General features: G+C 47.3%; 1 long non-coding RNA gene across 1 annotated transcript; it reads right to left on the bottom strand.

Annotated features, from left to right (window-relative positions):
- Positions 1-8,920: 8,920 nt before the first annotated feature.
- Positions 8,921-11,962, bottom strand: LOC132591214 (uncharacterized). Its single transcript, XR_009556823.2, has 3 exons — positions 11,659-11,962; positions 11,058-11,472; positions 8,921-9,246 (listed from the first exon to the last, which is right to left on the bottom strand). It is a non-coding gene; the product is annotated as an uncharacterized LOC132591214 (long non-coding RNA).
- Between the last annotated feature and the right edge of the window lie 3,233 nt (positions 11,963-15,195).

Raw genomic sequence — 15,195 nt, forward strand, 5'->3', positions numbered from 1 at the left:
CAGTATACCTGAAGGAGGGTCTCCACCCCCATCGTTCTGCCCGGACACTGAGGTCCAGTGCCGAGGGCCTTCTGGCGGTTCCCTCATTGCGAGAAACCAAGTTGCAGGGAACTAGGCAGAGGGCCTTCTCGGTGGTGGCGCCTTCCCTGTGGAGCGCCCTCCCAACAGATGCCAAAGAGGAAAACAACTACCAGACTTTTAAAAGACATCTGAAGGCAGCCCTGTTCAGGGAGGCTTTTAATGTTTAATAGATTACTGTGTTTTATTTTTCTGTTGGAAGCCGCCCAGAGTGGCTGGGGAAACCCAGCCAGATGGGCGGGGTATAAATAATAAATTATTATTATTATTATTATTATTATTATTATCATCATCATCATCATCATCATCAAGCAGCTGCATCCCGCACTAACTCCAGCCCCCGGACTGCCTTCAAGGGTAGGCTGACTGACAGCACATTGCAGTAGTCCAGACAGGAGCTCACCAGCCCATGAAATCTGCCAGTCGGTGAGCATCTGATACAAGAATGTATCCAACAATCTCACTGCACAAGTGGGATTACTTTCGCTCGTGTAACTGAACTTCCCCTCCAGCTACTCATCCTGTGGGTCAGGGGTCAGCAAACTTTTTCAGCAGGGGGCCGGTCCACTGTCCCTCAGACCTTGTGGAGGGCTGGACTATATTTTGGGGGGGGGAAATATGAATGAATTCCTATGTCCCACAAATTATTATTATTATTTATTTATTTATTTATTTATACCCCGCCCATCTGGCTGGGTTTCCCCAGCCACTCTGGGCGGCTTCCAACAGAAAAATAAAACACAGTGATCTATTAAACATTAAAAGCCTCCCTAAACAGGGCTGCCTTCAGATGTCTTCTAAATGGCAGAGATGCATTTTAAATAAAAGGACACATTCTACTCATATAAAAACACCAGGCAGGCCCCACAAATAACCCAGATGCATTTTAAATCAAAGGACACATTCTACTCATGTAAAAACACCAGGCAGGCCCCACAAATAACCTAGATGCATTTTAAATAAAAGGACACATTCTACTCATGTAAAAACATGCTGATTCCTGGACCATCCGCGGGCCTGATTGAGAAGGCGATTGGGCCGCATCTGGCCCCCGGGCCTTAGTTTGGAGACCCTGCTGTGGGTCCTCAAATCTGAGCAGAAAGCATATTGTACTGATGCAATGACTTTGTCGTATTCCACGCATAGCTTTTGAACTACACACACACACACACACACACACACACGAACCACTTGACATGCCAACCGTAGTGTTCGAGGTCATTTTGGATCGGAAACACTAATTCCTCCCTCTCAGGAAAAACTCCCCTTTAGTTCATTTCTACCCTGTCACTTCCTGGTCCCTTCCAACTCTTATTGTCTTAAGTGGATAGCATCAGTTGCCAAGTTGGGCACTTGCAATGTGGAACGGTAGCTTCAGTTGCACAACTGCATCAGTTGCGTAGACTCCATGTGTCAACAGACAACTCTGGGGCTTCGGCTCGCCCACCCCCCTCTGCCATGGATGGCCATCCATCTCCCAGGTGGTGGTGAAGCTGCATCTAACAGGACACTATACCTTAGCCATCTGTTAAGGGATTGGCTCTCAGTAGTTGCAATTTCCTAGCATTTTGGAGCTTGAGTGAATGTGGAAAGCCCTGGACACAACGAGGGAAGCCCTTGTTTTTATATATGTTTTTTATTGTTAATTCACTTCTGGATGCCTCTGGGAAGCAATTCATACATGAAATAAATCAGTCTCGAACTGAAAGGTACATCCTTTCCAGCAATTCTGATTCCAATTATATTTTCCATTATTTCCATGGACCCTGGTTTTAGTGGCCACTTCTTCCAAATTGCAGACTATTGGCAATCCTTTGGTTTCCCACCTGTATGCCTAAGTGGGGTAGAGCTCTCCCAAGATTCTGAACCCCCCCCCCAAAAAAACACCTCCAAAGCCACAGTTGAGTTTGTCTCCCATCACCCACAATCCTAATTAATACACTGACTGAGAGGCTTCTTGGATGCTTCTGCCCATCTTCTCAGCTCAGCCAATCACAATAATCACAACCAACAGGTCCCGCCCCTGTCTCCAGCATCTCTTTCCCACAGAAATGGCTTTGGGGGGGGTTTCTTTTGCTCATTCGCGCACACATGCACGAACGCACACACGCACACACACACACACACACCCCTTTTAACTCTGTAAGAAGCCATGGAGAAGGAGTGTGCACAAAGATTTATAATGGGGGTGAGATACTCGTAACCTTCTCCGTCAATCAACCCATCCAAAGCCAATCAGAACCATGTGTTCTTCCTGTGTGTGTTCCATTCTCATACTGCATCAGAAAGTGTGAATTGGATAAATTCCACTTTAGAGGCAAACTGAATGGAATCTCTGGACTTCTTTACCCTGCCTCCTCTCCAGCGATGGTGGAGCAGAAGGATGGAGGGGCGGAACCCCACCGAGCATTGTTGCACATGTAAGCACCCAAACAAATGGGAGAGTCCAAGCCAAATTAAGGGTTTTCAACTACCACTGGTGTATTTTAGTTGGATGAGGAAGGGTGGAGGGGGGTGTGCATTTCCCTTCTTATATTGCTGGTGGAGAAACACTTTCGTAATCTTAGCCACACCATTTAACATTTACTTTTGCTGCAGGAGCTGGAAGATATCTCCCAGGGGCGAATGATGAGCGAGAAAGACTGAGTTGGGCAGTTCAAGGATCCAGCACGCAAAGCGACCGCTGGGATATATATTTTGGAATTTCACTTGCCGTTTTGAAACGCAAGAAAGTCACAGACCTGTGAGGAGCAAACTCCCTTCCTAACAATCATCCGAAGCCATTTCCACCTCTGCTTGCCGTCCCTTTGGAGTGAGACGGCTGCTCAGCCAACATCTAATATCCCCCAGAGCCAGCTTCAAGCCCGCTAGCCTTCAGTCGGCTAATTTTTCAAAGTGGTAAGCTGATATTTCTGTATAAAAAGCACATCTGCAGGGTAACTGCCATTAAGTGTTGGTGAATTATGGTCCCAGCTTATGGATCACTTGAGCTTTAATGCTACAAGCACCTTAATGCTTTCCCCCGCTTTTCTTTCTTAACAAAGTTTTGACTAATTGCTTCCATATGATTGGCTTTTTTATAAATTAAAAAAAAATCCAAATTCTAGTGCTCCAGCCCACACAAGCCTGTGAATAATGAGCTATGAAATTGAAGCTTTTTGATTGGCCTTAATTTAGTGAACAAATGCCGAGTGCTCTTCACGTTTCCTTTGCATCTAGGCAGCCTTTGGTCACATCTCTGAAAGCAGCACTTCCTCGTGAGAATGTGCTCCACGCTGCAGCAATCCGGCACAGGTCTATGGAGAAGGGGCTTGGCTAGCAATTAGCCCAAAGGAGCAGGATGCAGCCACCTTTGAGGCTTGCATTTACAAGATCTGGGCTTTCTAACTTACAAAAAAGGGGGGATGTGATAGAAGTGCTGAGCACGGAGAAAGAAGGCAGAGGTTGTTGTTTTTTTCCTCCCTTTCACATAACATTAGAACTCATAGACATCCAATAAAGCTGAATGTTGGAAGATTCAGGACAGACAAAATAATTCCTTCATGCAGCGCATAGTTAAACTATGGAACTCTCTCCCACAGGAGGCAGTGATGGCCACCAGCCACTTGGATAGCTTTAAAGGAGGATCAGGCAAATTCGAGGAGGAGGAGAGGGCTATTGATGACTACTAGCCAGGATGGCTATGCTCTGCCTCTAGTCGAAGGCAGCAATGTTGCTGAACGCCAGTTGTTGGAAAACTGCAGGAAGGGAAAATGCTTGCACTCAGGTCCTGCTTGTGGGTTTCCCATTGGGGGCATCTGTTTGGCCACTGTGAGAACAGGATGCTGGACTAGATGGGCCACTGGCCTGATCCAGCAGGCTCTGATTATGTTCTTACGTATGTTGAGATCCACCCTCAGGTGGCATGAAAGGCAAGTACACCCTAGAAAGCGCAAATCACTCGACCACAGATGTACACCGCAGGGGAGGAACTGTAGGAATGAGACGGTCTTTCCTTAATTCCTCGTTGAGGAATGCTTAAAAATTGTGGAACTGCACAGTATCCTGGAGCACATTTTCAAAAGGGCTGCTTAGTCTTTGCTAATTCCTCCCCCCTCGTTCCAGGCCCTGCAAAGTTGTAAAAATTCTTGTTCTTCTAAGCAGGCTTCCTTGACTGTATCCTGTTTTGGTTTCTTAGGCCAAGTGAGCCTAGTCAATCATTTTCACCTTCTTTGTACAGCAAAGGATGCCGTCGTGAGGTATTAACTTTGGCCCTAAGGTGCACATATAATATTTTTATCAGATAGGTGTGCCACAGGAACCGAGAAAGTTAGGTAACAATATCCACCGATTCATATGGCTTCTGAGTGCAGGAATATATCAGACCTCACAAGTGGAATGCGGTCTGAACGCAAAGCAGGATCTGGGCTTTCCCCCAGCAGATAGTCTTACACTTCCACAGAATGAATGGCTGCCTGCAGAATCTCCAGAGAAAATTCCAGGGTCTTAACAGCATATCTTGCTACTTGTTTGTGTTGGCTCAACTTAGGGGTTCAACTCGCAATGCAACTTAACAAGATAAGGGGCATTTCACACATCCACTTGGGGGGGGGGGGCGGTTCCTACCTTTCTAGTGACCTTTTCTCATTTCCCACAGACATAAAATAGGTCACCATATACGTAGCTGAATCGTTCAACATGTGCCCCAAGGATCACACCACCTTAAAGCTATATTTGTGAAGCACTGCTAAATGCACCCGACATGGGTGCCAATGTAAATAAAATATGGAGTGGGGAGGTAAGCCCCACCCCACATAATCAATCACAATACATGGCGCACACACACCATTTGAATGGCAATGCCTGTCAACTTGCCTGTCAACAATGCCCTCTCATATTTTATTGGGGGGCAGAAGGGACCTTGGCCCCTAGGAGTTGGCTCCTACAGCACCCTAAGAGACCAGCTTCCATTGCCCTGGAGGATCCCACCCCAGAAATCTAGTTCCGTTGAGAGTAGATGTTAACAGGCCAGAGGTGGACAAAGAGTCTTGCCTGCTTTAAGTTAGCTTCTCGTGTCCCTAAGCAACACATATCATGCATATGTGAGCTAACCTTCCTGTCTCACTTTTCTTCATTTTGCTTATATATTCCACCACAGAGTCCCATCTTTAAAAGAAGAAGCTCTGGGCCTGGTTCAAATTAAACCCTACATACAGAGAAATGCAAGTTCTTCATCGCAGAGCTAAGGCATTGATCTTGAAGGACCTTAGCTGCTGACAGGCCACGGATGCAGAAGAATATGAGGTCGGGCGGCTGCAGACCTTGTTTTCTCAAACTCCCGAAGGACAGCGATGCATCAACATGCCGCTCGCATTACATCACGCTTTTCTCATGGCTATGGAACGATAAGTTTCCTTCTTGAACATTTCTCCTCTGCCACCATGAAACCCGATTCTCGTTTTGCAGCCCGATGTGGCCAGTTCGCCTCTTGTGCAAACACACTGAAACATTTAACAAGGACCTGGCTTGTGACCCGCTCTGACCTTCTGGGCTTTGACATGCACCCTCCTGCCTGCTATAGCATACTCTGCCCCTGTTGCACCCTCTTTCCCTGCTCCACTGCTCCAAACCGCAGCACTAATGAGGGAGATATTTATGACGGAGAAAACAGCACAATAAATATTGCACCTTATAATGTGCCTGCAGCCAGTCGTATTCATTTTGGAGATATGAATGCGGCTGTACAGAAATAAACAGTTGTTTCTTGTTTGATTTGTTAAGGAACTTTGACAAGCTATAAGTTTAAAAAAAGCGGGGGGAGGGAGATACCAACCTTTCACATATACAGTGGTACCTTGGTTCCCAAACAAATCGGCTCCCGACTGCCGCAAACCCCAAAATGTTCTGGTTTGCAAACGTTTTTTAGAAGCCGGGTGTCTGTTTTGGCATTGTTTGCGGGGCCAATCAGAAGCCACGCCTTGGTTTGTGAACGTTTTGTGTGTTGAACGGGCTTCCAGAACAGATTGAGTTCAAGAACCAAGGTACCACTGTATTACAACAGTTTGTCAACAATGTATATTGCCAATATCTTCAGAGTAAGCAGTTTGATTTGTTGAGTGAAAATCCCAGGGCAGGGAGGGGGTGGCAGTGGGTGGCAGGCAGGTGGCAAGTGACGGCAGGCAGGTTGTTTTTCTTAGCCTTGCATTGTGCATACAAACTGTAGCAAGGCAACAAGTGCAACTGCAGATGTTTTCATTAGCAACAATGGTGCATCTCTGAACCATCTCATTTCCCCTAATTGCGGGTTCGGGACTGGGACAATCGAGAAAACAAAAGGAGGTGTGCGAATGCTCAGGTCAATCTTGAGATATGCAGAAGCAAAAGGGGGGAGGTCCAGCCCCCCCAAAAAACACATAAACACAGTCCAGTAATAACTCAGCCTGTTCAGTTCTTTCCAGAAGCTGTAATGTGTTGAGCGTCTGCTGCAAAAGAAAGAAACAGAAAACGCAGGGTGGGGAGAAAGAGTGGATTAGCTTGTTTGAACCCCAACAACTTATGGTATCTTCGCTCCTATTGGGGCAAGGAGAGATAGAGATTATGCAACATGTTGTAACTGATAAAACTGTGGTATAACCCTTGTTGAAGGCCCAGACCATAACCAGAGCTGACCCAAAGGTCAGTGGTGGAACATCTGCTTTGCACACAAAAAGTTCCAGTTTCAATCTCCAGTAGGACTGGGAATTATCGCTTGCTTGAAACTTTGGAGAGCTGCTGCCAGTCAGTGTAGACAATAAGGAATGAGAGGGACAAAGGGTATGACTGGGTCAGCCTCCTATGCTCCTAAACTGGCCCCCAAAGTCCAGATTGCCACTGCTCTTCCCGCACCTCTGCTCCTCCACCTTGAACCCCGTCCTTCGCTCCCCTTTCCTGAGAGCCAAACCCAAGCGCTGGCGGCGTTATATTTCAGAGCTGCTAATAGCCAGACTATGAAATCATCCAGAAAATAATCCCCGAGCCATTTGAACAGATCATGACAAATTTCCTTCATATTTCTAACCCTGGAGCTGGGGTGAGACAGCCTGGGACTAATACCTGCCCAGGTCCCTTTCCCCTGAGCCTCCAGGCGACTGAAGCCAAAGGGGCCCAGAACAGGTCAGCTTTGGGGCCTAAGCAAGGCCTACCTGGAAGGACAGGCCTCATGCGGGATTGATTAGGGGGCAGGAAGTAAAAATTGACATCGCTGACACTTAACACCCTCTCCACATCCTGTCTCCTAGACGATGAGAATAAAGATATTGTATTTTCAGTGGCACTGACATTTTTATACCTTTTAATGAAAGGAGGAAGCTGGCTCCCCCCCCCCCTTCTCCTTTTCTTGGGAAACAGACCTGCCAGGTGGAGGGAATGTGAAGCGTGCTTGCAGTGTTTCAGGAAGAAAGGGGTATTTGAGTCGGAAGTTGTATGAGGAAGGGGACTTATTTGTTTTAATAAAGTCAAGCAAATTCCCCCTTTCCCAATGCAGAAGAGGAGAGAGAGAAATACGTAACATGGCTGGGAAATGACACTCACGGAAAGGGAGCCCAATGTTTGCAGTTAATAATACTTTCAGGTGGAGAATGGAAGCCGTTTTACAGACGGTACCTCTGGAGGGTGGGGCAGGGAGAGATTTATAGTGGCTGCGGCTTGTAACACGGCGTTAAGAAATGACATGATGTGTCTTCTGATGTGGTCGCACAAAACAGAAGAAATACAGCACAAAGAGTTCTCCGGGTTAGGTAGAATAGAAGCTAATGGAATGGTTTCGCTCTAAGTTAAGCCCTATTCCAAAATGGTCCCCTGCCTTCCTTTAAAACTGTGGTCTACCGACTAGTTAGATCTGGAACAGGTCCCAATTTGGCCCAGGAGGCCATTTTCCATGGACCTCATCCAACTGTGCTGCACCTGGTGACACGGCCGCCACTGGCCTGAGTTTTCTCGTTTTACCATTCTAATGAAATTCTCTGCGCTCCACCAAAGTGCATTGCAGAATTTTTGGATAGCTTTCATTGGACCTTTATTGGAAGTGCACAAATTTTAGCCTTCCAGAGAGAGCAGGGTACTTAAAGCCAGTGCCTGTGATGATAATAATCTTATTATTTGTACCCCGTCCATCTGACTGGGTTGTCCCAGCCACTCTGGGCATCTTCCAGCATATACAAAAACATAATAAAACATTAAAAGCTTTCCTATACAGGGCTGCCTTCAGTAATGGAGCTGGAGTGCAGTAGGCATAGGCTGCAGTTCCACTGTGGAGGCAACAGGCAGGGATGCTGCATACCCTCCAACTCCCGGTAAGAAAAATCCGGGATCAGCAGCGCCGGCACCAGAAGTCGCTTCTATGCATGTCTGGACATACGTAAGAGCAACTTCCGGTGCCGCCGCTGCCCAATTTCCGGTGCCCAGACATGGGCAGAGCGGCACCCGAAATCGGTTCTGCACATGTCCAGACATGCACAGAAGGAGCCTCCATGGCAGGTAGGAAATCCGGGGGATTAACGGGATTTTTCTCTATTTGGGATAACAGCGGAAAACAGGAGACTTGGCAGCTATGGGATGGTGGGAGTTGCAGATCAACAACAACTGGAAGGCTGCAAGCGCCCACGACTGGCATAGAGCAAGGGTGGGCAACCAGGGACAGGGTGTGTTAGAGGGGTCATTTGCTGTCTGTGAGGGAGCTAGGCAGATCTGTCCATTTTGGTGCTCAAATTTTCTCATTTTTCCAATCTTAAATTCTGTTTTCCACATTTCTGGAGTTATTTGCATTTTTAAAAACAAAAAAACATTAAAATTCATGAATTGATTTCTCCTCATAAACACATTTTTCTATTATATTTAATTTTATTGTATTATATTAATTTTGATTGATATACATTTTTGCAAACAATTTCCCCTAATATAGTGCATTTTTGTATGTTATTTTTACTAATACATGCAATTTTATGCACATTTCCCCCTAACAGATGCATTTTTGCATATATTGTTTGCATGGAGAACTGCATCTTAAAACTTGTACAAGTGCAACTTTTAAATACGTTTCTCTTTTGATGTTGGTATATTGGCTTGAGAAATGCAAATCCAGAAGAGTTTCTTTTCACTTAAGATGCAAAGCAAAGTAAATTTGTCCTCCGTCTCCACTCATTGCCCAACAGCCTGTTGAAAAAAAGGAGAGAATGTAATTAGGCCAAACCCAGCTAACATGCAACTAACCTGCTGCCTGTGGCCCACAAATGATAGGGCTGGCTAGGAGTGCAAGATATTGCTGCTTCAGTTGTGTTTTAAGATTCCGGTGACCCTTCGCTAGCTACATTTTGGAAAGTTGGATGCATCTCCTCGTCAACTCACATTGGAGACAATCTGTTGGCCATTTAAGTGGCCTCTGGAATGGCTGGCTTGGAAGCAAACAACTCCCACCTGCTTGTGAGTGCAGGGGCAATGTGCTGAAATGTCACCCAGGTCCCCATCTGCTTTTCCACATTGTAATCTGCCCGTGATTGATGCGTCAGGAAAGAAAAGAGAAGGTGCAAATGAGACCCAGAAGAACAAAAGCAGAGAAACGGTGAGGGGGAGAAAGAGAAGCAAGCTGGAGAGGGGAGAACACAGGTGTGGCAATAAATTCTGTGCCATAAGCACACATGTGGACATTGCTTATGTGCAATGGTTTTCTTTCTGCCCCATTGGCATAATATTATACAGAAGGGGGTGATAATAATAATAATAATAATAATAATAATAATAATAATAATAATAATATTTTTTTATTTATACCCCGCTCTCCCCAGTGAGAGCCGGGCTCAGGGCGGCTGACATCAATAAAATTACAATAAAACATAAAAGAAAGAAAAACAATTGATTAAAATGCAGGTTAGAATACAATTTAGATTTTAAAATTGTTTTAAAATGCAGCCTCATTTTAAAATGGCCCAAATCAAAACCCAAAGGCCAGGCGGCTTATCTGATCTGGCTTATTGGGGGTCAGTTATTCTGCCTGCAATCCAAACGTCTCTCCTGTTGACTTTGACCTTGTACAATGAGACTCTGCAATACTTAGGCCACCAACAGCCTGATAACCTTACAAATTTCCATTGGTGCAATCTGCCTGAAGGGTAATGTTATCTGCAACTTGGGGTTTTGTGCTGGAAGAGTCATTGGTATGACCAACCCTCAGGGAGCTATAATTTCTAAAGGAGGGGAAACAGGCCTTGAAATCTTACAAGATATAGGACATAGTCAATGCCTTAACATCCACAGGCATAAACTGTCTAGCCAGTAGAAAATGAAGGATTTTCCTAAACCCTCAAAACTTGGAACCTTTTACTTTTCCGGAGGATATTCTTTAGAAAAGCTTAGCTGCCATCTAGTGGAATATCTATGCAATGCAACAGTGTTCAACGCATGCGTTTTTTTATGGAGTCTTAATGGCGCTGTGGGTTAAACCACAGAGCCTAGGGCTTGCCTATCAGAAGGTCAGCGGTTTGAATCCCCACGACGGGGTGAGCTCCCATTGCTCGGTCCCAGCTCCTGCCAACCTAGCAGTTAGAAAGCATAAGCATGTCAAAGTGCAAGTAGATAAATAGGTACCGCTACAGTGGGAAGGTAAACGGCGTTACCGTGTGCTGCTCTGGTTCGCCAGAAGTGGCTTTGTCATGTTGGCCACATGACCTGGAAGCTGTACGCCGGCTCCCTCGGCAAATAACGCGAGATGAGCGCCGCAACCCCAGAGTCAGTCACGACTGGACCTAATGGTCAAGAGTCCCTTTACCTATTACTTCTCTTGATCTGAACACTAGACTTCTGTTGATGCAGCTTCAAATTGAATTAGCTTTTTTTCCCTGCTGCATCACACTGCTGACTTATGTTACCCTTGTGGTCTACTAAGAGCCCTAAATACTGCTTGTCAAGCCAGATATCCCCCATTCCATATTGGTGCATCTGGTTCTTCTTTCCTAAGCGTAGAACCTTACCTTTGTCGCTATTGAAATTCATTTTGTGAGTTTGGCCCCCATTTTCCAACCTGTTAAGGTCATCTTGAATTCTGTGTTCTGCGGCAATAGTTACCCCTCCTTGTATGGTGTCATCTGCAAATCTGATGAGCATCCCCTCAATACCTTCATCCAAGTCATTTATAAGGACGCTGAACAACCATGGACCCAGGACAGAACCCTGTGGCATTCCCACTTTCCATTTTTTTCCCCAGGAAGATGAGGAACTCTTCAGGTTTGGTCAGTCAACGATATACAAATCCACCTAACAATAACATTGTCCAGCCCACATTTTACCAGCTTCTCTGCAATAATATAATGGAGGGCTTTTTCGACATCCTTGAAATCAAGAAACAGTACGCCCACAGCATTCACCGGATCCACCAACCTTGTAACTCTATTTTGAGAGAGAGAGAGAGAGAGAAAGAAAGAAAGAAAGAAAGAGAGAGAGAGAGAGAGAGAGAGAGAGAATTGGTCTAGTATGACTTGTTTTTGAGAAACCCATGCTGGCTCTTCGTAATCACAGCATCCTTTTCTAAGTGCTCATAAGATCACTGTTTAGTGATGTGTTTTAGGACTTTACCTGGTATCAACATCAAGCTGAATCGCAGACCCAACTTTGTCCCCTTTCTTAAGTTGGGGACATCGGCCTGCCTCCAGGACAGGGACCTCAGCCCCAGGGGGGCAGGTTTTAGACCACTTTGCTGGTCAGGTTTTAAGCTATTTCCCTCCCACCTCCCCCCGTCCTGAAGTGTGGGAGATTGTCGAGGAAGAATGCCCCAAACAAGATAGCGGGCGTGGGCAGTCGGCCAACCCTCATTTAAGATGTCGGCGCCGACTTCAGCATCAAGATAGCGCTGCTTCCGCCTTTTCTGCTCCCCGCTTCCGGTCGAAAAGCCTCTCCGAAGATGGCGCCCACGCCTTCAGCGTCAAGATGGCGCCGCTCCCACCCGCTCCTGCCCTTCCACTTCCGTCCACATTGCCTCTCCGAAGAAGCCCCTCGCGATTGGCTCCTCATCCAGATGGCGCTGCTTCCGCCCTTACATCTCCCCTATCTTCCTTTCGCCCCGCAGAGCCTCTCCCAAAGTGGCAGCTGCGGACGAGGCGAACTCTAGCTCCTCGGGTACCGTAGAGCATGTGCAGAAGGCGCCACACACACACCGGGGAGCTCACAAGGAGCTCAGAGAGGAAGGAAGAGTCCAGCCATGACTCTCCTAAGTCCTAGGCCAACACTCTGACCACTATACCACACCGGCTGCCCACATTCTGAAATCTCAGAAGCCAGAGGGTGGCTCAACAGGAAAGTCGCCTCTCCATGATTGTATGAGTGTACATCTCAACAGTTTGCACGCACAGGCAAGCAGGTGTCGTACACTCATTGAACAAAATGTGTGGATGCAATAGTGGAATATTGTAGACGATCAGAGCATAGAATCATCATTGCTGTTTCAAGACTCCTAACAACTTAGGAGCAGAAGATCCATTTAATCCATTAGCAGTGGACCAACGTTCACCGTAAATGTTGACGCAACTGGACTTCGCAGGATCTGTGCTGAATGGCTGGTTCACTCAAGCATTTCCAAGCACTGGAAATTGCACATAAACAGACTCACTCATGCAAAGGAGGGACACGACATCCGCAGAGCTGAAGGAAAGGGGGGGGGTCAGCTGCCACCAATACCAAAAGGATAAATAAATGCTCAGGGTTACATTCTTTTGGGGGTGAAGATACTTGAAGGAATGAGTTCTCTCTGGGTTCACACAACGCTTCTGGTTGAGGAGATCATGGGAGGAGGGGAGATTTAAGGCAGCGCAAGCCTAGATAGTGAATTGAGCAGAACAGAAGGCAAGAGGGATGCTTAATTTTGGCCTCTCACAGGGCTCTGCTGAAATGTGAAAGACCCAAGTCTGCCCCTGCTTGCAGATTCCCCTTTGGGGCATCTGTTTGGACACTGGGAGAAGAGGATGCTGAGCCATTGGCCTAAACCAGTGGCTTTCACCCAGTGTGCTCCTATGAGTGCCACGGGCATGTCTAGCAACTCTGGCCTCTGTCCCTCTTTCCTTCCCTCCCTCCTCAGATGCCCTCTTGCATCTCTGCCTCCCAAAGGATTGCATGACTGTTTGTCACAGCAGCTACAAGCTACAAGCTCCACAGGCGAATGGTTCCTCTGGGGCTGGCCAGGGGGTGCTGGTTGCCAGGAGCTGAGGTGGCCTTGGAGTAAGCAAGCAAGTGGGTGAGGGAGCCCAGGCAGCCAGTCCGTCAGCCCTTGCTGTTGGGAATGGACAGACAAGTGGGAGGCCAGGCAGGCAGGCAGGTGCCGCACTGGTCTTTCTTGTCCTTGTGTGCAAGGTCTACCTGAGATCTGAGTGCCCAGTGCTGAAGGGGAGCCTTTCCCCATCCAGGCACAGCAGCGCCCACTGCTGCCTCCCAAGGTATGGTGCTGGTCTCCGTTCACCTTTGGCCAGTCTCTGTTGGGCCACTAAGGCTGGGGGCATCCTTTTCCCAGGACCCTGTGGGGCAGTGTGAGGAGGCACCTCTCTTTGCAGCAGGGGGAGCAGCTCAGAGATCAGGGGTGTCAGCAGTGGCTGCCCAGAGAACTCCCAAGGAGAGGGGAGGGGAGAGGAGGCTGGGGGAACACTCCCCAAGGTGTGAGAGGCTGCCAGCTCTGCAGGCAAAGGGTGGCATAACTGGGCTCCTGAGTCCCACAGGGGTGCTGCAGAAAGAACGTAGTGGTCAAGGGAACTGTGGACTCAAAAAGGTTGAAAACCTTTGGCCTTAACCACCAGGCTCTTCTGAGGCTCTCATGGAACCTCCAGGCCCCAAAGCAGGCTATCTAGATTCCCAAGTTGTTACATACCCTCCAACATTTTGGGAGGGCAAAGTGGGACACCCTCCATCACCATCCGACCCTCCCAATCTCTGCTGTCCTTAGCCCCTCCCCCACCTCCTCATCTCCACTTGCCCTCACCCACCTGCTGAATGTTGTGGTGCCAAAAATATGGAAAATGTGTGCAAAAATGCATGATTGGGGGCAGGGGGATGTCCTGAGAGAAATTGAAATCTAGAGTCAACGACCAGTTTGCATGAAACTTACCAGAGGCTGCATATTCCCCTACCTGATGCCCTCCAAACTCCCCTCATTTCCAGCCAGGGTAGCCATTTGATGGTGCAAACTGATCTAGAGTTGTGGTCCAAAGAGGGTTCAGAACCAGTGCGGTGTAGTGGTTAGAGTGTCAGACCAGGACCTGGGAGAGACCAGGGTTCAAATCCTCACTCAGCCATGAAGCTCGCTGGGTGACCCTGGGCCAGCAGTCACTGCTTCTCAGCCTAACCAACCTCACAGGGTCATTGTGGGGATTAAATGAGGAGGGGGAGGAGAACCAAGCCACCTTGAGTCCCTTGGAGGAAAAGATGGGCTAGAAAAACTATATATATATTCTGCCTTTTGCCAACCCATCAGCACCAACCCATCTGGCAACCCGGCACTTAACATTTCCCCTCCCCATGACTGATCTGTTAGGTTCTGTGCAAGAGGAGAAAAGGGTGGATTTTTTTTTAAAGAAACAACCACTTACTTGTAACCATCTGGAGGATCACCAGAAACAGCTTCATGGTGAACTTGGAAATCATCACTCCAGGAAAGGAGCAATCTTTAGAGGTGCTGCCCCGTTCCCCAGGAAAGATGCTTCTGTCTCTACTCTGCTAGGATCCCGCACAAGGTGACAGCTGCCTTCTGTGCAAATGTTTTGTTGCTTGCCGAACAATCCCAATGAGGTCTGTTGTTCAGGAACTGCATCCTCGAGTCAAAGAATATCCACAACCGCCAACCACTCTAGTGCCGTCAACAACTTCTGCTGGGGAGCCCCAGATTCCCTTTCAGGGCTGTTTTGAAGGCTGACATCCCCAAAGCTGACATTCACCTCATGATGAAATAAAAAGTGGAAAGGAATAAAATACAGGCAGCTGATGCTTACTTCTTTCTGCTTCTCCTGCTGCAGGTCATTTTGAAACGGAATAAATGCCTTTCCTTTGTTTGTGTCTAACTTTTTCTCTGTTGAATAGGGAGCCTGCTGGTAGGTTTCTCTTCAGACTGTCCAGATGGGGACTGTAAGATATAGA

Source organism: Zootoca vivipara, chromosome 14 (genome assembly GCF_965207765.1).
Source record: "Zootoca vivipara chromosome 14, rZooViv2.hap1.1, whole genome shotgun sequence".
Taxonomy (NCBI): domain Eukaryota; kingdom Metazoa; phylum Chordata; class Lepidosauria; order Squamata; family Lacertidae; genus Zootoca; species Zootoca vivipara.